Here is a 21,948-nt window from a genome sequence, read left to right as displayed (position 1 = left end):
AGAAATTATTGTCCTGATTTTCTTCCACCCTGAAGGATCAACTGATATAATTTACTGTATGTTTTCCCTCAAATTCACATAGAATATACCAGAATTCCAACACAAACTTTAATACAGGATACTATAACATTCAATAATATGTATTGTTACAGTTATTTAAGGAACATGACAGCGTTTGTGACCTATTTCCTGCCAATTCCATTCTACTAAGTGTTTTCCAAATACAGTACAAACATTTCTGTGGACCACCCAGGTCCCTACCCCTGGAGACAAAATGTATTTGTTTATTTCTAAATAGCTGTAATACAAAATACAAATCATACCAGAACATAAAAACAGTTTTGTTATTTTAAATGCAGGTATATGCTATAAGGGCATTTCGATATTATCCCATAATTTAACATTTAACCCTAAAACTGCCATTGTAACTCATTCTTTCCCATTAGCCATCCCAATGGGATGAGTGGTGCTGCCCTGCAACAGGTGATATCTAACAGCCAGTAAAAAATTAAATATTGTTTTTTAATATAATCAGGGTACATTGCCTAACTAATTGCCTAAGTGGAATATTAATTCATATTAATATTAAAACAAAAGGTATTAGCAATGTCATAATTTTGGGATCAACCATACCTGACATCAGAGCTGTAAAAGCTTTAAAGTAAAATTCAATAACTACAGAATTTTTTATTCATTTCAATGATACAGCCTCATCAGATCCATGAGTCCCTTTCAGGGTCTGTTGAGCATATTTGCATTTTACATTAGACACATCACTTATGTGTTTTATTAGGGTCTAATTCATAATTATCTACATATCAGTTTTGACTGAGGGGCCAGATTGATATCTTCAAGTCTTGTACTGAGAGCCAAGTAATTTGTATGTACATGAACTTCTGTGTGTAGAGCCACACATGACTGTAGGTCTTAGAAAGGAATCTGTCCAACTGAGGGGAAAGACTGAAAGGAAACAAACACGTTGTAAATGTTCAGAACAGTTCTTTTTTAGTTCTTGTTCTGTCTGTATCTCGGTATTTGTTATTGTGTATCATTTATTTGTTTGTCTTAGGCAGTGTTCTAGCTGCATTTATATTTAGAAACACCGGTTGGTCTTTTCTGATGGGTTTGGGGGAATTCAGGCTGACACTCGGCCACCCGGGCAGCCGGTTCAATGAGCAGTGGCGCTCTGGAGGCCACATGGTGTCCCGACTGACCAGCTGGAAGGAGGAGAACGACTGAGACCCAGCTTCCTATTGCACATCCAGAGAAGCCTGGGATAACACAGGGCTCTTTCATACTATTGTCCTGGGTTCACCCTGTGTGATTACCTCACTACAACTTGCCTACCATATAGGTGTTTTTAATTGCCCTGAATGAAAAACATATTGGGTATTTATGTGGGAGAGGACTTGTCCTGTCAGCATCAATATGGGAACTTAACTTCAAAGCATTACTTTTCCAGAAATGTGAACAAACAGATACACAACAATTATTAATCAAACACAATTTGGAGTAGGATGGCAAAGATTGGCCATGCTGGTAGTAGCCTCAGCCATGCCAGATCCTATTGGGTAGTAACAATACTGTTTCCTGTCCGTTATAATGAGGCATTCTGATACTCTCCAACTAGGTTTTTGTAGGAAACAGCTGGCTTTTGGTCTTTACACAATACTGGATAAGGGCATCGGCCAAGAAATAAATAAGACAAAATAAATAATAATACTAGGCCTGAGCAATATCTGCCCCAACACACATTACAATGATGAAATAAAAGTATTACATTGAAAACAGTAGGAGATAAATAAGGCCTTTAACACATTTTCAGCTCCAAACGTGTTATGGCTTTGTTTCAGAATAAGATTACTTAATAATATAAGTGACAGACAAGAAGGTAGGACTTTATAATAAGTGGCTGTGTGTGTTAAATTACCATTGAATAAATAAATAGATATAATGCGCATCCTAAGAAAAAGGAAATTATCATGTGGAAATTGCTGGTTGAACAGGATTTTGCATTGACAATGGGGACATCAGCATCAGTGCCAGAGCAGCCTGCGCTATTTTTCTCTCCGCTCTTCATGGGAAGACCAGTGATCGTGATATGATGGGGATTTGTTTAATGCCCATGAGGATTTGAATGGCCATGAAAACCTTAATCTCTTCATCAGAAACAGGGTGGAAAGGTTTTCAATTTAAAACAATATATACAGCTAACAGAATTAAGATTAAAAAAAGAAAGTGGTGCAGCTCCCCAATAAAATTGTACGCTTGGTTACCTGCAATATATATGACCAAATGGATAAATGTGTACTACTTATTATTATTTAAAATGTCTAAGACATGCTTTCATTAACTCCATCTTCTCGTCATGCTGCCTTTGCAACACTGCCAGCAGCCATTCAAATTTCTCATCCTCCTTCCTTTGCCTTTCCTCTTCCCTCTGTCTGCTCTCTTCACTATACAGCTGGAGCAGCACGACCACATCTGCAAGCTCCCACGACTCAGCTGTAACCTCTGTGCCGGAGGTCGCTGTCGTTCCACTGCCACGAGATTGTGCAGTAGACTGAGCCCGAGATGCTTGAGCAGAGATTCGGCAATCTGCTGATGGGGAGGCGGAGGAGGGGCTGCCTGGGGCCACTGATATAATGGTGCTCTATCCGGGGATTGTATGTCCAGATTGGCTACCTACTTTTCACAGAACAAAAACAAAACACACAATGTACAGAAGTTAGATGTATTGGTCGGTGGTAGAAAGACTAGACTGTATGCAGCAATTAACCCGGGCATGTCAAAAACAATCTAAATAAAATCTACTCTGCTCTACATTCCCCTCTGTTTGGACATAGTAACGTAGGTATCTTTTAACAGTGATATAAAAATTGTGAAATCGATACAATGCATTCTGTGTTTAAATCTGGATCTGACAACACTTGAAGGGATTGTTCCAAGCCTAAAACACTTCAGTACTGACAACACACTATGCTTATTTACACTGTGTAATATATATATATATATATATATATATATATATATATATATTATACACACACACATTAACTTGCATATATGATACACATACACATATGCACGATTTGTTGCATAATATATGTATATTGGCATACAAAAGGGAAGCGATGGATGTGCACTTTGGTTATACTCTTTGTAAATCTGAATATTATTAAATCCAATAACACTAAATCCATATTACACTTAAAACTATGTTTAATGATGTTTTTTCAGGACTTGATTGCAGTTTTATTTTCCAGGGGGTCATGTAGGGCAGCCTGGCAATCATAATTGGACTAGTGTTCAGATGGGCTCCTGATGGATAACTAAATGAAGCACTGTGGGAAGTGTTATTTAATTGATGCTGATATATATATCGGAGCGCCTGGCGGGTGAAAGGGCGGGCGGCGGAGCTAGAGAGACATGCAAGGTTTTGTTGGCGGGAAGTGGCAGCGAGAGCAGGAAGTGAGGGGGAAGATGGAGAGCGAAACGGAAACGTCGTGGGGAAACGCGCATGAACTGGCGCTATACTTTACACACGGATTCAGAAGCGCTGTGAACAGGATCCGTGTGGCTCCCAAAACAACAGCAGGAGCGTTTTTGTTCCCGGCGATAAAGCACCCAAATAGACATCGCCTGCGTGAGTAAGACGCCGGCTGTGTGAAAACCGGGTTTGTTTCTCAAGTTTGTGCAGAACCGGAGCTCCAGACTTTCTTTATGTTGATGTGTAATAATTGCATGCTATGACGTTCCTGAATGTACAGCCACAGGGTCTGGTTTAGGTGCGTGTTGCTGTAGTCTACTCTCAGTCGCTGTGAAGTTACTGTACACAGCGCTGTTGGCCTCCCGGGGGCTGCTCTCCTCCGCCTCGCCCGTCATCATTGGGCATGTCCTGCGCCAGCCCCAGCGCCAGGGGAACCGCCTCGGCTTCCTCTCCCTCTCCTCCTCTCTCCTCCGCTTGTCCTCCTTCTCACGGCTCCCCTCCTCTGCCCCCGTCGTCTGCCGGCCCGGGAGCCAGGTGAACTGCCGTCGCCTGCACCGTTTCCTCTCCTTGGCCTCCGTCCTCTGCTTGGCCTCGTTGCCAGTGATGACATCAGCGATGGGCTGGAAAGGATTGGACATGATGCCGTCCTCATCCTCCGCCTGCTCCTCCGGCGCGGCCCTCCCCTCTCGCTCGGCCTCCTCCCTCTCTCTCCGCTCCCGCTCCTCTCGGACCCGGCGCACTCGCTCCGCTCTGTCGCGCTTGTCCTGCTCCTCCAGGGCCCTCTGCTCGGCCGTGTCCTTCCGTTCATGGCCGCGTATTCGCAGTGGATGATGCGGAGCAGCCAGCCCAGCCCCCTCTTGACGGGGTGCTCCCGATTCATGCTGTTGTCCATCACAGCGCAGCACGTCTCGATTGTACAGTGACACTTGTCCACTAGCTTCTCCAGGGAGAGAGACTGGACGAGTTCAAGGCCCCGTCGCGGTCCTGCTTGTTGCCCAGGACAAGCACGGGCTTCCCGGCGATGCGCGGGTGTCTCAGGACCTCGGCCAGGGTGTCCCTGTTCTCACTCATGCGTTCCACATCGCTGGAGTCCACCAGGAACACCACGCCGTGCGACTCGGTGTAGTAATTTTGACAGATGCCCCGGATCGACTTGCCCCCACCCAAGTCAAAAATGGTCACCTCGGAGTCCCCCTGCTTCAGGTCGATTTTGGAGAAGCCCACGGTGGGGGCCACGTCTTCTGGATTTTCTCCCAAAATTCCTTTCAGAGTCACTGTTTTCCCAGCTTTGTCCAGACCCAGCATCACTAAGGTCACTTTCCTTGCCGGCTGGCACAACCGTTTCACCCATTTGCCACAGTTCACCATCATACTGAATGAAAATGTCACTGACTACTCTTCACTGACTGCTAGCTACTCCATTCGCTCCTCTACACGCTGAGATGGGTGATACAAATGAAAACAACTGGAAGGATGATGCAAATCCTGAGCTCGGTGTATCCACTGGCGCTGTTGCACTTGCAAGTGTGTCCTGACCCTGTAGCATGTGGGGATGTGACGCGTCTGCCGCTTATGATGTCATAACTGGGACCGGAGGCAGCACTCAAGCTGTTAATCATCCACTGATTAAAGCTGCTGCTAATGTCATAATTGAAGGAAAAGGCAGGGCATCAGGCCTTAGATGGTCATAATTGAATCACGTGTCCAGAAGCTCAGTTCTAGAGCAGGGATGGCGAACCTTTGTTAGGCTGGAGTGCCCATAGTCTGGTTTGTTCAATTCACTAAGTGCCAAGGGTGCCAATGATTAATTCAGGATTAAACAGCAATTTCTTTAAACAATATTTATATTTATTTTTTGTGGTAATTAAGCAAACATGCCAACAAAACAAATCACAATCTACAATACAGAATAATCCAAAACACTATGGACAGATGGAACCCCTGCATCCACCCTCCTGCCACCTGCATGCACTGCTAACCTCCCCCCACTTTGAACCCCCCATGTCCCTCTGTGGTTTGCAGGCCTAATGTAGCCCAAAGTACATCCACTTCCACCCCCCAAAAAATAAATTAAGAATAAAGTAGTATATGTATGACAACTGTTTATTTTGTATCAGTGTTACTTCTTTAATAGATTGTTGATATGAATTTATTGCATGATATTGCTATTTTATTTTTTAAATGTAGCATTTGTGGCTTGTAATTGTGGTAAAGGGGTCTTGTTGCACAGGCAGTTATTTGACACCTGGACTTGCGGCCCATTGCTTAATTTAGGTTACCCACCACTGCCATGATCAAATCAATGATAAGTGTTTTTTTTCTTTCATATATGACTTCATTGTGTATTGGATTAATTCTTGAACAAAACATGTTTACAATAAAGCTTTGCCTGATTTGCAAACATACCATCTAACATGAGACCAATTGGCTGTAAAACATCAGGTAGCAGAATTTCACACAAATTACCCTTGGATTTGCAACCCATTTCCAACATTGTCTGTAGAATTGTAGATAATGGTATAATTCTTCCTTGGATTACTAGTTTCCTGTATTTTGAAAAAAGATGGGAATATTTTCTCCCCTTTTATTTTTTCATATGAGTCAACCAACCCCTCCTGTTACTCAATCCATATGAAACATCATCACAGTCACAGCTGTACCAGTGGTTAGAACTGCTATGTCCAGGCCTGGAGCTTGATGGGACTGTGCTCTTATTGATGGCGAATGTAGATGTCACTCACTCACTGAGGTAAACAATTCCAGGACTGAGCAAACCAGAGACTCTCATACAGTATTATCATTGCTATTATTATTTATTTCTTTGCAGACATCCTTAATTCAGTTTAAGTGAAAACCAAGTGGAGAAAGATTCATTTCCATATTTGTGTGTGTGTCGCAAACCCATCCAATAAAAAATAAGATTATGATACAGTAATAATGAAAATAACAAGAAAATGTACTAAAAACGTATAGATGTATATTGTGGCAACACATTGCCATTGACAATTTAAAATTAATTTAGATTTGAATAACTTAAAATTGCATGGAGGCACCAGTACACCAACCTTTAAATAACTTAGGCTACATTTAAATAACTTATACATCATACGAATAACATGCTGAATCACTCAAGGCAGAAGAGTAACATTATTTAGTAAGAAGCTATAGTTAATATAACAGTACTGATATCTAAGTTTGCTAACCTTAGCTAACTAAAACTAGATTTCTCTTACTGTTTAATAAGACTGATTAATTAATCTGGTACATTTTTATACAATGTACATTATTAACTTTGACCCATCCGCTAATAGAAAACTACTGCTGTACTCAGTTGTGGCTTCATTTTCAATTAGATGCCACTTTCTTCTAATCACAAATGTAACCACTATGATGTACAGGTTTGTAGTTTGTTATTAGCGGGTGGGTCAGAGTTTTGATTTTAATTCGGCCCTTAGTCTTCTGATCTGCCAGTTAACCAGATACCTTTCAGGATGACTTGACAGAAGTCTGGCTTTTTCTGTATCTCAAAGCAAGCTTAAAGTCCAGCTGGGTAAATTAGCAACACATAGCACCTATCCAAGTAAGAGCTCCATCCCTGCGCCAACCATTACACTGCATTAACCCCTTTAAGACCCAAGAACTCGATATTTTCATTTTTATTGAATAATAATAATACATTCCTATTCAGCCATGTTATACTTTGGATTGTTAGTCTTTAAATTGCTTTTTCAAACTCTTTGCCGAGTGAAATGCAAATCTCAGTTGATCCTCAGAACAGTTAAACTAATTACAGCTTGGTTGAAACAAACCTTTTATATTCATATACACTTGTTAGCAGAAATCACAGTTTTTAAATATAAATATATATGCAGGGCATGTATATAAATATATATATAAACCTCAGTGCTCACTTTAAAATTAAAAAGTATTATAATGCTTGAAAAATGACATTTAAAAAATCGCTCAATTAATTTCAATGCAGCTTCTTTTTACTGTCATATCGAAACACAAGTGGTTGTAGCAGCTGGATAATTATTCACCAAACAAACTTCTTATAATTCTCTCTTGTCTTTGCCCCAGAAGTAATGTGTTTTTTTTTTTCTATTTCGGGAAGAATACAAGTAAATTAAAGAAATGTATAAGGATTGTTTAATGAACAAGATGTGGATTTTTTCTATTTACTTCAGTATCATACACTTTGGATCAATGTAGTGGTGATTAGTGTCTGGCTGTTTGTATCTATTTATTTATTTGAGGGGCAGTATAAAATCTCGATATAAATGTATATAGGAATGCACAGAACGTGTAAGCGAGTTATATTGATTGCACTCTTTTTCTTTACTTTTTAAAAAGGTTTGATTCACCTGAGCAGTTATTGGTTTAACTAATCTGAGGATCCGGTAACTAGAAATGAAAATGGCAATGAACAACAATTGCGCATGTGGAGGCCTTTATTGAAAAAGTGTGCAGAAAAGATGCCTTCATAGAGAACATGATAAGTTATAGATAAAATCTAGCCTGAGGGTTATTTAATGTATTCAAACACTCACATTCTACTCTTTTAACAGTAATGTTTTTATTGTACTTACTCCAGATATCACTTTGCTATGCAACACAACATGCAGGTTAAAAGCATCTTCTGTAAAACAAAACAAACAGCATCTAACATGACACAAATTCAACAAGAATGTATTATTATCAATATTATCCAATAATAAAGAGTAGGCTTAAATAAAGTAGCTGGGTCTATAATACGTTGTGACAGGGATGCTCTTTGTAGGACTGGTGCTGTTACTGTTGGCATGCACTTTTATTGTCATCACTGTAATAGGATTCACAGTGATGTCGGTGTGGTCTTTGTTTCGCAGTAATGTCATGTGACCAGGTTGACACGGGTTGAGGATGCTAGTGTGAAATGGACTCTAGATGCTAAACACTGATTGTGCGTATTTGCAGTTCTTGAATGAGGAGAACAGGCTTAGATTTTGCCCGTTATCACAGACAACTAAAGGAGAATAAATTAGGGCTGCCAAACAAGACTTGACAAGAATCCTAATTTACTTGGAGTGAGACATAGATTAATTCCCTACGTTGAGAGATTTCCTATGGAGAAGTGTTAATTACTGTTGCTTCTTCTATCAGAGGTTCAACAGCTCTAGGAGTGGCTATTGTGGCAGTTCTCCAGCTTTCTTCAGACACACTCCAGCAGTCTGGAGGAGTACCTTACATAAAGCTTGATGTTTTCTCTTCTTGGGCCATTTCATTAGCAGTTCTTCAGATAGAGGGACTGCTACTTTCTTCTGCAGAGTAGCACAGCAAGGAAGCACTTCTTTGGGTACTATAATTGTCCTTTTTCATGAAATTCCCAGTTCACTTCTAGCTGGCTGTGGTGTCGTTGAAGATGAAGAAGGCTATTAAAGCCCTAAAGTTCTCGACTGAAATAAATGTTTGCATGAGAAAGACTTTAAATGGAATCCATGCTCTCATGAAAAACGCAGCCCTACTGAAGTATAGGCATCTCCTGTTAACATTCAGCTTGACAGGAATGTGCAGATCCTTTTCTAACTATGGCAGACTTGGGATAATTGTGAATCTGAATACTTACTTTTCTACCATTCTAATATAAAACCTGCCACCAGCACCTTAGATGAAAATATAATATACATCAACAAAATATCAAAGAACCGACTCCTAATTGGCTGATGTCTGGTCCTGGAAGGCTGCAGTCCAGCAGGTTTTATAGGTTTCCTTCAATCACCCATAATTTAATAATAAGGAAAGTGGTCAAATTTGTCCAATTAAGCCAATGATCAGTTGAACTAGGCAGTTAGGAGTTGACGTACAATGAATACCTTAAGCCAATACAGCCCTAGAGGACCAGGATCCAGCACCCTGGCTTATGCGGCTAAAATCCACACAAGGAAAGCAGGGTGAATCATATAGCCTGTAACATGTAGTCCTGAGGTCTGAGACCAATTCAATGCTCCCAGTGGGTTTTAACAATTGGTCGGTGTGCCTTTAAAGATGGCATGATAATATGGCATGATAAACTACCGCTAATCTGCCCCAAGTTCATTTTACTCTTATTGGGAGTGAAGTAATATATTACTAGTGGAGTAGTGGTCAGGGCTCCCTCCTGGGTGGAAAGTTGTGGGATCATTCCTAGGTTCGGGACACTGCCATTGTTCCCTTCAGCAAGGTACCTCACCTAGATTGTTCCAGTAAAAAAAGAACATGTTTAAATGGGAAATTGTATGTAAAACATAATGTGATATATTGTCACATTTTTTAAATTGCCCTGCCTAAGAAATACATTGTAATTTAATAGCTCTTGCTCTATTTTTAAAGCTGTATATTTGGTGACTGTAATTCACCTTGGGAAATGGTGTCAACTAATAAATAATAACAATAATAGTCACCAGGCAACTTTGAGACCGGACAGGATTGCAAAGTTCCCCTTAACCGGAAACAAACGAACAAACCGGTACTCATGATTCCTGTCACTGATCAGACAAAGTGTACATCCTTTTTTAGATTCTGGGCATTTCTTTCTAATGAATAGAAGTAGCTGCAGAAGCTTATTTTTTGGGTTGCTTTTATGTACATTTTTCTGTGTCTGAGAATCTGAAATGATTTTGTTGGCTATGTTGAGCAGATTGTATCTGTATCTGCTAGAAAGAACAATGTTGTGTTTGCTGTTTGAAAGACTGACCTTCTATTTAAATATTTAAAATAACTTTTGTGCTACATGCAATACTTACCTTTTCTTTTGTCCTCTCTATATAAAACATTGTTTTTTAGAAATTCAGACTTCACCTGAATCTCCTGAATTTTTGAATCAGGATTATATTATAGTTATTGAGGTATGTTTTTGGAGGACCTCATATGTGAAGTGTTATAAATTGTGAATGGTCAGTCAACAAGGTAAGCAGCTGCACAAAGCAATTCTAATAAAATGGTTTCAGCCTCACAGCCACAATAATGTTACAGTCTGCCCTGTTTGATTATAGCAGTTTTAAATGGAGAATCATTGAAGTCCAGGATTAACTTAAACTATTTATATAGACATTTGTGTAAGAATACCTACTTGGAAGGGAGTGGGAAATGAGCATGCGTGGATATAGTTTATTTATTCATATTTCTAGTTACCTTTGCAGCAATGTTATCCTTCTGCAGTAATCAGTCATCCATTAATCTAGTCCCTGCCACACTTTAAAGAATCTGAACTGTAGAGGGGAGACGAGGATAGCTATTAGATGTCAAATACACAGGAAGCTGATAAGGAACTAGTAGTCGCACTGCAATTATGCACCCTCTTCTTAGTGTCCTTGCCCTCCTCTGAAAGAAGGAGCGTTTTAATCTAGCTGACATGCTGCCCATCTTAACTTCCCTGCCCTTGAAGAAACAGTACAGGAAATGGCATTGTTATGGTTCAAGTACAATAGTCCTTTAATCTTCACTGGTAGGAATCAATAAATAACTAAAAGGAACATGTCTGACCAGTAAAGCAGTTTTTACTTTGTGTTTGTTATAATATTTATTAAGCAGTACATACAAGCTAACCTAAAAGACAGGACCAAAGCTTACCAAAGCTGTTTTTTAGGATTTTAATTGCATTTTCCATCTGACCGTAACAGTTAAGTTCTACAAACAAGAGAAACCAAAACTAATCATATTCGCATTCCGATTTAAAATAAAATACCATTGAAAAGACATATGAAGATAAAGTAACTAAATAATAATGACTGCTAAAACTTTACAATGCTTTCGCAATAAATTGTTAAATAAAGAATACAAAGGTTGCAAGTCAAGTTTCCAAATGTGAAAACCTGATGCATTAATTCCAAAGAAAATAATTGACAACTGCACCAATCAGCCAGTTGAGCCTTCCAGATCTCATGGGACATCTTAGAAAAACAGCAAAGATCCCCTTGTGGCTGTAAAATGTCATTTTTGCTCCATAGTTAAGAAACTGGGGGGAATAAAATGTAGAAAATAAATAAATAAATGAGACAGGCTAATGATTCTCCAGGGAAGCTTCCGTTGTGCATGGTAAATCAGAAAATACTTATCTAATGAGTTTGAGAGGGGATATTATTATTGTGCAATGCAATCCCACCTCACATAAGAATGAGCTACTAAGAGATTATGCAATTCGAGAACTCGGTCTTTTGTTGTTCCAAACCAAAAATGCAAAGAAGTCCCAAGAGCAAAATTATTATTGCAAGATTGTTTGGCCCATTTAATGCATTAATCACTGTCATGCACAATCAATTAAACCCTGCCACACTGTTGAGCCCGACAAGTCCATGTGCTTAAGACACACTTCAGTTTGCAAGGCTGTCCCCTCTCAGGAACTGTTAACATGAGGCCTCATAATGGGGTGTTAAAACTGCTTGAAATGCTATTTGCAGCTTAAAGCAGGCATGTGGTGCTCATCCTGTCAGAGTAAAGACTAGCACAGGGTCTGTGTACGACAATGAAGGGAATCCCAAAGATGAATGGGCCACAGTCAGTAAGTTAAGAATCCAAAAGAATTATCCAAAAGGCCAGGCTCCTGGTTCGAGGTTGACTGCTCTTTCAAGTCTAAGGTAATACAAGCTCAGTAACAGGTTTCTGTAGCCTACATAATGAGCACTGTTCCACTACCTAAAGTGTTGTCTTTTACCTTCTGCTTGACTTGAATTGTCAGCATCTCTTGCTCAATTTATCTTTTTCTCTCTCGGCACTAGACTGAGAAGAGCCATCAGAATATATCCATGAATGAGGGAACATCTTACAAGATGCCAGAATTCTTCTTCTTTAAATGAGATCAACGGGGATAGTTCTGAAATCTTAAGGAGACAGAAAAAGGCAAGGTCCTTGCTGGCCCACCTGGAAATGGAGCGGGAGCAGGCTGAGGGTAAAAGGTAAATGCACACATGCTGGGTAAAATTGTTGTAGTAGTAGTAGTAGTAGTAGTAGTATAGTAATTATTGAGCACTACAGGCAGTAGTCTGTATAGATAATACTTCAGAAGCTGGATCAAATCACAGCCCAATTGTCTGGGTAGCACAAGTCTGTCCTGTCTCATCACTGGACACACATTCCACTGTGAGCTGTCCACTACCAATCCCTGGAAAGGGATGGGATTCCAGTAAAAGGTATTTTGTGTCAAGAACACATTACAATCTTGAAGTCCAGCATTGCTGATCTCATTTACCCGATGAATAGCTGTTCTGCTGGCGTTTACTAATGGCACTGTAAAATTCTGATTTGATTTTCATCTCAAATACTGTTTATTCGAAAGAGCTGAAAATGGAATGCATTTCATGTATCTTTATAAATGTACTTTGATCTTCAAGGTGTTGTAATGCATGTTCCTTTTTCTGCCTCTGCCGCATGTTTACACAGCTGACACTTTCTCTGCATCTATTAATTGAGGATTGTATTCCATTAGGTAAAACTATTAGTTTTCTTGCAATTTCCCTCACAGAATTCATATCTGAATACCGTGATCTAAGCAGAGTTTGTGCTAGCCTTTTTTTTTTTTATGGGCAACATGGCCAATAACATTCCTGAATTCCGGTCATATAGAACAATTATCGGACATATGTTTTAAATAGCCATATAATAGCTTACATTTAAACAGCAATAAAACACAAACACTATGATCCAACAAATGTATTTTATTTAGTCAGCAGAATGAACTCTTCACAAGCATATAGGCTACAACAATAAAATAAAACCAATAGCCTTGCTATTGTTAATAAAATAAAGACATTAGCCTACATTAAATGTACGTCTCTTTGCATTCCAAGCCCGTCAAATTAAATAACTTGAAAATAAGCTAAATGAAGACAAAATTAGGTCTAAAAAATAATAGGCTGGTCGGTCCGAATTCTGCGTTTGTCAAATTCCCGTTTATTTGCGGCGCGACTTCATTGAATAGAAGTGCTCCGCTGCTTGTGCAAAGTTGAAGCCATGCAACCCCTTGTCACAACTTGCAATTCTCATCAACCTTGTCACCATGTCACGCTCTGCAGGCACACTGGACGCAGGAATTGTGCAGGCAATCTTTCCCAGCATTGCCAGGACAGGATACATTTCCCCGAATTCCCCGATGACCGTTTCACAGGCCGTGTGGTATTTCAACCTGCTGTACCCACGCAGTGCTGTCCTCATCGGCACTGCATCTCGCTCAGTCACATGACCAAACTCTCAGTGATGTCTTACTGTGACAGCGAGCGTAGGCTTGCTGTTGTCTTGGCGCCATGTCTTATAGGTCACACAATATTAGGCTATTTAATATGCTATTAATCTATCTATCTATCGACTATCGTCTGTTGCTGTCTGTCTACCGTGGTGTCTGTCGGGAGTGTGCATGTGTGGCGGGAGTGTGGAGGAGTGCGCAGAGCTTGAGTGAGTGAGTGAGTGAGTGAGTGAGTGAGTGGGGTTTTTCCCCATTTTTTCTTCTCTCCTTCTTGCCTTTTCTTTCTTTGTGTTGGTTTGGGTGGTACAAAAGTGTATTACTGTTTGGGTTTGTGCAGGGAAGCAGACTTTTGTCAGCGATCGCCATGGCTACACCCGAGTTGGGGAGACTGGGGTTTAGTAACCTGACTCGCCGTCACGGCATTAAACTTATTGTGGATGCGATCGTCCCAGTAGAAAGATGCGTCATTGAATTGGGGAAAGTGGTGGGGTGTGGGAATATTAAATCCGCATCTCGGATGAATAAATCTGTTGTTTTTCTTGCTAATGAAGCGTTAGTGCGGAGAGTGGTTCTGGAGGGTTTAGTTGTCGATGCAGTCCTGGTGTCTGTCTTGCCGCTTGCAGTCCCAGCTCGGAAAGTTACTATTTCCAATGTGCCGCCATATATTTCCAATGTCGTTTTGATCACGGAGCTGAGCCGACACGGGCAGATTATGTCGGATATCACTATGATACCGCTGGGTGTAAAAGTCCCGAGCTGAAACATGGTGTATCTTTTCGTAGGCCGCTGTATATGTTGTTTCCTGATACCTACGGGGAGTTGAATGTTGCCTTTCGTTTTCGATTGGATGTCTGTGACCATGTTGTGTTCGCTACGTCTGATCTCATGAAGTGTTTTGTCTGCGGCCGTGAAGGTCATATTGCGAAGAACTGCAGGAGATCGAGGGAAGAAGGGGGTGGCAGTGCTGCGGTGGAGGAGGGCACGTAGAGTCTGGGTCAGGGACCGGGGACGGGCAGCGGGCCGGACCGGCGGGTGTGCAGGACGGGCAGCGGGCCGGACCGGCGGGTGTGCAGGACGGGGAGCGGGCTGGACCGTCGGGTGTCGGTGCGAAGGTTGGGATTTGTGGTGTTGGGGTGCTTTGTGGGAACGGGGTGCCGGTACAGGTAGTACATGCTGTACTGGGGTGTGTGGGACATGAGAGTGGGGAGACTGTGGCTCTGGCTGTGGTTGCTACTGTGATGCCTGAGAGTGAGATTGCTCTGCAGGAGGCAGGTTTTTCCCACGACGCTGCTCGTGAGGGGTCTATGGCAGATCCGGCGCTTGAGATTCGGCCAGCAGAGGTGGCAATGGAGGGGGAGATGACGGCTGAGAAAGGGGAGTTTAAACTTCCTAAACGGAAACGTGAGAAGAAGGGTAGACCCATTGACAGTGATGCGAAACGCAGTTTTGTCGCAGAAAAGCAGGACGTGGAGCGCGGTGTCTGCACTGCGAGCAGGTGGGAGTTGCTGGCTGAGGCCGGGACTTCGGAGGGCAGCAGGGCCGGCGAGAGCGATGAGGAGGGGAGTGACTCTGATCTGTCTGTCTGCCAGTCCGCTGCTCAAAGGGGGCTACAGCACACAGAGTATAAGGGAGTTTTTGGAGTCGGTTAAGGGGAGACGTGGGATCAGCATTGTTGATCACTTTCCCGATTTTAAACTTTTTAAGTTCAGCGGCGTTGGTGCTGCGGGAGTCTAAAGGGCTGGGAATGGAAAAAAAAGTGTGATCGCCTGAAAAACCGGATGGCTAAAGTCCGTATGTCCCTTAAAACAGGCACCAATGTATGAGCTCATTCGTTTGTTTTCCCCTGGCGCTGTGTTGTGGTTTGTCATAGTCTGTGTTTCCACTTTGTTTTCATTTCCTCCCTCAGTGCTTCATTTAACCGAAAATCTCTCCTACTGGGTTTTCTGATCATAGTTTAGTGGCAGTAGAAGTGGTTTTTCCTTCTGCACGGGCTCAGTCCTCTCATTGGCATCTAAACATTCAGTTGTTACATGATACTAAGCTTTTGAAATGCTTTGCCTTTTTTTGGGAAAGGTGGCAGAGGCAAAAACATACCTTTCCTTCCCTGAGGGAGTGGTGGGACATTCAGATAAAACTGCTCTGTCAGCAGTACACTGAAAATATTACACGGAGGATAAGCACAGCGATGAGAGAACTGGAGGCTGATATTTCCGAGCTCCACAGAGCCTTGGAGTCTGATTTCAGCACTAGGCTGTTTGAAGACCTGACTTTGAAGAAGCAAGGGTTAGCGGATCTGTTGGGCACGCAGGTACAGGGGGCGCTGGTTCACTCCCGGTTTCTGAGTTTGTCGCAGATGGATGCACCTACGCAGTATTTCTTTGCCTTGGAGAAGAAGACGGCACAGCGTAAGATGATGCACTGTTTACAGACTGCAACTGGCCAGCTGCTGCAGGAGCCTGGGGAGATTCGTGGGCTGGCGGTCCAGTTCTAGAAAGAGCTGTTCACAGCTGAGGCTGTGGACAAGTCGGTGGAGGCTCGCCGTTTTCTCATGGACCTGCCTGTAGTTCCTGAGGTGGAGAGGCAGAAGCTTGAGGGGGAGCTGACACTGCTGGAACTTTCCGAGGCCCTCAGTGGACTGCACACTGGGAAATCACCAGGCATTGACGGCCTACCAGTGGAGTTTTATCGCACTGTATGGCCACAGATAGGAGGAGATCTGTGTGCCGTCTTTTCTGAGTGTGTGCAGGACTGTGAACTGCCTCTGAGCTGTCGGCGTGCGGTGCTGACTTTACTCCCCAAGAAAGGGGAGCTCTCTGACATCAAAAACTGGCGCCCAATCAGTCTCCTATGCTCAGACTAAGATTCTGTCCAAAGCCTTGGCCAATCGCTTGCGTACAATGCTGGTTTCTGTGGTGCAGCCGGATCAGATGTACTGTGTGCCCGATAGGTCCATTTTTTATAGCATTTTTTTAGTATGGGATATATTGGCCGCTTCCAGTCTCTTCGGTTTTAATGCTGGTCTTATATCCTTAGATCAGGAGAAGGCCTTTGATAGAGTAGATCATTCCTACCTTTTTAGTGTTTTTAGGGCTTTTGGCTTTGGTCCCAGGTTTGTGGGGAAAATTGAAGTCCTCTATCATAATGTTTTCAGTGTGTGGTGTGCTTAGCTCTCACTTTCCGATCCAGAGGGGAATCCGTCAAGGCTGTCCCCTGTCTGGAATGCTGTACTCAATGTCTGTAGAGCCCCTCATTCACAGACTCCGCTCTTACTGACTGGCCTCTCTATTCCTGATGTGCCCATGAATCCTGTGAGAGTGGTGGCCTATGCTGATGACATCTCGGTGCTTATCACTAATGATGCTGATGTCAGGGTGCTAGGTGACTGCCAGGAGTGTTTTGAGAGAGTGACCTCTGCCAAAATTAACTGGCTTAAGTGCAATGCCTTTCTGATGGGGGACTGGGGAGGTGGAAGCCCCCCAGCTTTACCGGCAGGGCTGCAGTGAAACAGGCGGGCTTTCAGTTTTTTAGGGGTGTGGCTGGGGGAGGGCGGAGGGGCTACAGAAAATTGGGATGGGGTGCTGGAACGTGTACAGGGCAGGCTGCAGAGCTGGCGCTGGCTGGTGACTAAATTGTCCTTAAGGGTAGAGTGCTGGTAATTAATAATTTGGTCACATCTTCGGCACAGACTTCGGTGTGTGGATCCCCCAGGTTTACTTCTGAAGGCCATTCAGAAGATTTTGCTGCAGTTTTTTTGGGATGGCATGCACTGGATCAAGCAGAGTGTGCTGTTTTTGCCGGTGCAGGAAGGGGGGCAAGGGTTGATGGATGTCTGTAGTAAGGTGGTGGCTTTCAGACTCCAGTCTCTCCAGAGGCTACTTTTTTGCTCTGAGCCTCACCCTTGGAGGGATCTGGCATTTGCGTTTTTGCACAGAGTAGAGGGTTTGCACTGCGATAGGCAACTGTTTTTATTGGAGACTGAAAAGCTTAATCTCTCGGTTTTACCTGTGTTTTACCAGCGACTTGTTACTGCATTACAGATGTTTCAGGTACGCTCTGATTTTGGGTCTTTGGGGTTGAGGGGTCTTTTGGAACAGCCCCTGGTTTGTAATCGGTCCCTGAAGTGTTCACTTTTAAAGTCCGAGAGTTTTACTTCTCTGTTGGTGGCTAAGGGGTGTTTTAAAGTCGCTCACTTTATTGATATGGACCAGCGCAGGTGGAAGACCCCTGATGTCCTAGCTGCTGTGTTAGGGGTGTGGTCTCAACGAGTTATTGGTGTGTTTTTAGAACAGCTGCACTCAGCTTTTTCCAGAGAGGCTTTGTTGCTGCTGAGGGATTTTTTCTCGGGGCAGTGGACCTGCAGCCTGAGCCCCCAGTGGTGTCTTTTCTGATCACACCAGCAGTGGTGCAGTGTCTGGATACACCATGGAAGCTGCTGCAGTTTAAGGAAAACTATGACATCCAATTTCAGGGATTAGACAAAAAAGCACTTTATTTTTTATGCATCAAAATTCGGCACTACCCTGACCTTCGGGACCTGCCTGACACTCACTGGCGTGCACAGTTAGGTGTTGTGCCTTCTATCACTCCTGCTTGGTGTGGTCTCTATAGACCACCGATGCAGAAGAGAGTGGGGGACCTGCAGTGGAGAGTTCTGCACAGCATTGTTGTTACTAACGCTTTTTTATGTGTCATTTTGCCAGGCGTGTCTGACCTGTGTGTATACTGCCAGCATAGGGAAACAGTGTTCAACTGCTTTTTACATTGCTCTTGGCTGCGGCCTCTGTTTGTCGTCCTGAAGGGGTAGTTTGCTGGGCTGGGTGTCCTGTTCTCTGACAGTGTTTATTTTCAGGGTACAGCATTGCAAGAATAGGACTCGCACAGTACAACTGGCGAACTTCCTTTTGGGCCAGGCCAAGCTGGCCATCCTCAAAAGTAGGAAGAATAGGGAGAGAGGGGTTCTCACTGGGGATGCAGGGCTGCTGTTTAGAGTGCAGGTGACATCCAGGGTGAGACTGGAGTTCACATATTATAATCTGGTCCACCGACTGGACATGTTCCTGTTGGTGTGGGGGGTGGGGGGAGTGTTGTGTGAGGTTGTGAACGGTGTTCTGCAGATGACTTTGTAAGTTGGAGGAATGTGGGGGGAGTGGGGGATGGGAGGGTTTTTTTTTTTTTTTTGCTAGGTTTTGTGAATGGTGATTCGAGAGTATACTGTTATTTATTTATTTATTTATTTCCTGGATTCCTGGCATGTTGTTTTTCATTTTTATGCAACAACCAAATGAGTGCCAAATTTGACATGGAATGAACTGCTTGTTAGTTTTGTTTCTTTTGTTGAATTGTCTATAGCATAGGGGGGAGTATGTTATTTACTGTTATTGGGTTTCAATGTTTTTCATAATTTCTTGTGTGTTTCCTTTAGAACCTTTTTGTTTCTATCTATTTGTAACTATCCTTGTTTGTCGGTACCAATCTGTTGTTTTCTGTCTGTCAGTTTCTTGTCCGTTTGTGTTAGTTTTTGTATCTTTCTATCTGTCTTTTGTGGGTTGGGGAGCTTGCAGGTTTTGTGGTTTGGTGGACAGGAGTATACTGTGTATTTGTATCCTGTATTTTATGGAATAAAGTTCACTTTAAAACCCATCTATCCATCCATCCATCCATCCATCCCTCCCTCCCTCCGGACATATTGGCCGTTGATATTTTCATCTGCCGGACAACTACATGTGATGCCGAAAAGTCGGCATTTGCCGTGTTATCTAGAGCCATAAATTAATGGTTTAAGTAATATTTCTACTTAAAAGGATTTAAATTCGATTTTCAGGAGCCTCAATATTTTGACCATCTTATATACTGACAAATACATATGAGATGTACTCAATATTCTACCATAGACAGAGAAAATACACTGTTAATGCATAGCACTACAACAGCTAAGCCCCCGGGTTTGAGTGGTAACAGACTGTAAAATATGTTCTCTGTTTCTCTTGTTTTTTCTCTCGAAGCAGTGTGGGACTTTGTATTTCTTTGTAGCCTAGGGGAAATACAATATTCTACATTAACATTATGCTTCTATGGATATTCACCCAGTATTTAGGTGGAATATTTGGATGCAAGGACCTGCCTTCTTGGTGGCATTCAGCATTCCTTAGATTCTATTGCATTTAAAATCGTTCAGCAATGATGTTCTAGTGCTTGTTTCTCAATTTAATCATCTCTAGAATCAGGCTTTCATGATGCATGTATTGATGTCCCTATATGTGCTTTACAAGGTCATAGATTTGTTGTAATCTACAGTTTTCGTCCTTGAAATTGATGTATAACTATTATGTATTTTTTTTCTTGACCTGCTTAATAATTGATACAAATGAGAACATTATTTTATTTGACCATGTAAGGGGTTTTCTCTGTATACTTCTTGCGTGCTTGATCTTCAAACCCCACTTATCTTTCAAATCGAGGATTCTGCCCAATGGGGAAGGGGCCTATGTCATTACCATGGTACCACTGTGAATGTACACGACCATTCAAAAGTTTGGGGTCACTTAGAAATGTCATTGTTTTCCATGAAAACATACATGAAATGAGTTTGAATAGGAAATATAGCAAAATGAATAGGAAATATAGTCATTGACAATAATTGTGTCCTTCAGACTTTGCTTTCATCAAATAATCCTCCATTTGCAGCAATTACAGCCTTGCAGACCTTTGTCATTCTACTTGTCAATTTGTTGAGGTAATCTGAAGAGATTTCACCCCATGCTTCCTGAAGCACCTCCCACAAGTTGGATTGACGTACCATACGGTCAAGCTGCTCCCACAACCGCTCAGTAGGGTTGCAATCCAGTGACTGTGCTGGCCACTCCATTATAGACAGAATACCAGCTGACTGCTTCTTCCCTAAATAGTTCTTGCATAGTTTGGAGCTGTACTTTTGGGTCATTGTCCTGTTGCAGGAGGAAACTGGAACAGGGTATGGCATTGCGTTGCAAAATGAGAGTGATGGCCTTCCTTCTTCAAGATACCTTTACCCTAGGGATGCACCAATTAATCGGCCAGCAATCGGTATTGACAGGTTACAGGCCAAAAATGTAATAATCGGTATCGGCAGACTACTTCAAAATGGCGATTACTTGTACCACCAATGCTTGTACCCCATTCATACAAATCCGAGGTAAAATAGACTACCTCTGATGCAGGAAAGAAATGTATCGGCTTTGAAGACGGGTCTCCCTTTGCGTACCTTTCATTTCTAAAAAATACACCATATGTCAAATTGGTGGCCTTTTATCCTATGTCTGAATGGGGTATAAGTCTTTTCTTATTCAAATATATGGAAGAATAACTTGTATAATTAAAATGAGCTGAAATTAGAAGCCTTATCAGAAACAACATTTTTATTTAATTTATGACAGGGTAGAAAGTTACAGAAATGTCATAACATCGGTATCGGCATCGGCCGATTATGTTATATGAACATCGGCTATCGGTATCGGCCAATAATTTTCTTATCGGTGCATCCCTACTTTACCCTGTGAAAATCTCCCACTTTACCACCACCAAAGCACCCCCAGAGCATCACATTGCCTCCACCATGCTTGACAGATGGCATCAAGCACTCCTCCAGCATCTTTTCATTTGCTCTGCATCTCACGAGTGTTCTTCTTTGTGATCCGAACACCTCAAACTTAGATTCATCTGCCAATAACACTTTTTTCCAATCTGCCTCTGTCCAGTGTCTGTGTTCTTAAATTTTTATTTTTATTCTCCAGTCTAAGACCAGCACCCCAGAGTCACCTCTTCACTGTTGACGGTGAGACTGGTGTTTTGCGGGTACTATTTAATGAAGCTGCCAGTTGGGGAACTGTGAGGCGTCCATTTAGCAAACTAGACACTCTAATGTATTTGTCCTATTGCTCAGTTGTGCACCAGGGCCTCCCACTCCTCTTTCTATTCTGGTTAGAGCCAGTTTGCACTGTTCTGTGAAGGGAGTAGTACACAGCATTGTACGAAGTTGTACTTCAGTATCTTGGCAATTTCTCTGATGGAATAGCCTTCATTTCTCAGAACAAGAATAGACTGACGAGTTTCAGAAGAAAGTTCTCTGTTTCTGGCCATTTTGAGCCTGTAATTGAACCCACAATTGCTTATGCTCCAGATACTCAACTAGTCTAAAGAAGGCCAGTTTAATTGCTTATTTAATCAGCACAACAGTTTTCAGCCATGCTAACAATTGCAAAAGGGTTTTCTAATGATCAGTTAGCCTTTT

At 42.3% G+C, this 21,948-nt stretch overlaps 1 pseudogene; it reads right to left on the bottom strand.

Moving 5' to 3' along the window:
• Window positions 1-21,948, bottom strand: part of LOC136713198 (ADP-ribosylation factor-like protein 13B) — a 56,449-nt pseudogene that overhangs the window by 12,497 nt on the left and 22,004 nt on the right.

The sequence above is a fragment of the Amia ocellicauda genome, chromosome 2 (assembly GCF_036373705.1).
Source record: "Amia ocellicauda isolate fAmiCal2 chromosome 2, fAmiCal2.hap1, whole genome shotgun sequence".
Lineage (NCBI taxonomy): Eukaryota > Metazoa > Chordata > Actinopteri > Amiiformes > Amiidae > Amia > Amia ocellicauda.
The sequence above is the reverse complement of the archived record's forward strand: the minus strand, read 5'-3'. Positions and strand labels throughout refer to the sequence as shown.